The sequence below is a fragment of the Ictidomys tridecemlineatus genome, chromosome 16 (genome assembly GCF_052094955.1).
Source record: "Ictidomys tridecemlineatus isolate mIctTri1 chromosome 16, mIctTri1.hap1, whole genome shotgun sequence".
In the NCBI taxonomy this organism is placed as follows: Eukaryota; Metazoa; Chordata; class Mammalia; order Rodentia; family Sciuridae; genus Ictidomys; species Ictidomys tridecemlineatus.
In genome coordinates, this window is record NC_135492.1 from 13,822,417 (window position 1) to 13,824,962 (window position 2,546).

Consider the following 2,546-nt stretch of genomic DNA (forward strand, 5'->3'; position numbering starts at 1 on the left):
TTTTGCCAATAATGTTATATGTGGTTTTGCTTGTATAAATATTAAGCCTCTTTTGTCTATGACTTTTGTATTTTATCTTGATTGTCTTTGCATTCTGCTCATGTACTTAGAAATTGAAATTTTCTATATGTAAATGTAATGGGGATTGATCGCAGTGATACTCAAATGCTGAACTACACCCCAAGCTCCTTTTCACTCATAATTGGAAAGAGGTTCTAAGTTATTGAGCATGTCTTGAAATTGCAATTCTTTTGCCTCAGACTTCCTAGTAGCTGAGATTACATGCTTGACCATCATTTGTACATTGTATTTGAGGGGATATTCATAAAATATAAAGGATAGATTTCTCTGCAAACAATAACAACAACGGGAGTTTGATGCATATTAGCTGGAGACTCTAGTTAACTTTAAGTAGTATAAACATCTTTTAATTTTGTCTTTCAATTCTTGAACAACAGAATGTTCAAGAGTGTTCAATCAACTGACATATACTTAGGGATTTTTGAACATTCCTATCGCTTTTGATACAAACTTTTATTCCAAGTTGGTTACAAAATAACTATCACTTAAATACTTATTAACATTTGTTTTAATACATAAAATTGGTCTATCCATCAAAATATCCCACTTGTGGTTAAAAACAGGGATTCTATAAATCCAATAGTTTCAAAATATTTTCACAGTCTTATTTATGCTTTGCAATTACCATTTTGCTTCACTGTATTTCCCTTTTCAGTAAATGGGGATTGATGTCTCCTAGGATGACAGTGATTCTTTGTTTTCATTCAACTCTCTCAATCTTTTCTTTGTGTGATTGGGAAGCAGGATGTACATTGTGAATGTATTTACTCTTAATTCAGAACCTAGGGAAAGTTTTTTTTCCCTCAATTTTGCCTCTTTTCAAAGGCTTTTTAAAATTTAAAACGTATTCTATGTCTTATAACTGTCTTAAACTATGTTTTTGTGTACTATAATTTAGACAGCCCAGGTTTTGTTTGATTACCTTTGAATGTGTCATTTTCATATCCTTTTGCTTTCAGTATGTGTGTGTCCTTAGATTTAGTGTATCCTGAAAACTACAAACAGTTCTAATTTTTAGAGTTAATTTAGATAGCAAAGGCTCCTTTTCATCAGAATTTTTTAATCTTTAATTTGCCAACAAAAAATATTTAAAATAAAGAATCTTCTACTCATACTTTGTATAAGTATCAACTTGATTTCACCTTATTAACAATTCAAAATATTTGTGTCTTTTCAACGCTATATTATTGTTACAGGTATATATGCCTATTAACAGTTTTGTTTTTATGCTTTTGTCTTTCAATTTCTTTTGCAAAATCATGTCTTGTGACCCATTATTACAATAAAATAGATTTGTTTGTGCCAAGAAATGTTTAGAATTTCATATCACTTGTGTTGCTTTGCACACTTAGATTTCAGTATGAAGGATTACCTTTTGTACTTTGTGGAGAACAGATCTAGTGTTGATGAATAATGTGTGCATTCATATCTTTAAAGTCTTTATTTTCTTTCTATTTTGAAAGATAATGGCTGTGAATATAATGTCTTTGTTGATAATGTTATTCTTTCATCTCTTGAAAATAGCCCTGAATTTCTTATTGTGTTGTGAAGTTTTGATTAAGGATTTCACAATTATATAGTTACACATTTCTAGGTGGCCCGTCTTTTTCACTTGGATGCTCTGAATATTCTTTATAAGTTTTAATACTTAGATTAAAACCTGCTTTGAGTCTTTACAACTTGGAGATGATTGAGCTGCTTGGATGTTTTATTTTTTTTATTCTCTGAGATGCATTTGTTAGTATTGAAAAGAGAACTACAACTTTGTATATTTTACTTTGGCTGGAATTGAAATTTTGATCCTAGTGGATCAACCTTCTATGTTACTATGTACAACCACGTATCGCTCTTTCAGACATTTTCTAAAGAAAGTCTTTAAACATGCATTTTCTGTTTATTTCTGTTAACAATTCTTGACTACATTTTCTATTTTTTACATTGTTCTATTTTTTGTGTGTTTGTTTAGTTCAGTAAACTTCTTTTAAATGATAATTTACTATTCCCTTTGAGTAATTCATAACTTGTTATTCTTACAGTAGATTTAGCCATATTTATTTTTGTTGGTAAGTAGGAATCCCTTTTTGACCAGTCCCCAAATATTCGCATGTTTCATATTTTTCTTTTTTAATGAAACAGAGGTAGATTTTTAAAATATATTGTTAAGGAGGAAAGGCTTTGTGTAAAACATGTATTTTCCTCTAATATATTACTCTCCATAGTACGGTACTCATCTCAGATTCTGTGAACACTAAAATGATTTTAAATGTTCTCAAACTAATTTTCTCTTTACATTTTTATTTGATTTATATATTTCTGCATAGCTTTGCGCAGTGGCAGTATCGTAGCCAATGAGGTTTATCCGAGGCGCGATTATTGCTAATTGAAAACTATATATTTCTGCATTAACAGTGGGCTTAGATTTAATACCCTACTCCCTATATTGTTGTAATTTCCTATGTTTGCAA

The 2,546-nt window shown here is 30.0% G+C and overlaps 1 non-coding gene across 1 annotated transcript; it reads left to right on the plus strand.

Annotated features, from left to right (window-relative positions):
- The first annotated feature begins 2,400 nt into the window (after positions 1-2,400).
- On the plus strand, positions 2,401-2,546 carry LOC144371553 (U4 spliceosomal RNA). The gene has a single exon (XR_013431507.1). It is a non-coding gene; the product is annotated as a U4 spliceosomal RNA (small nuclear RNA).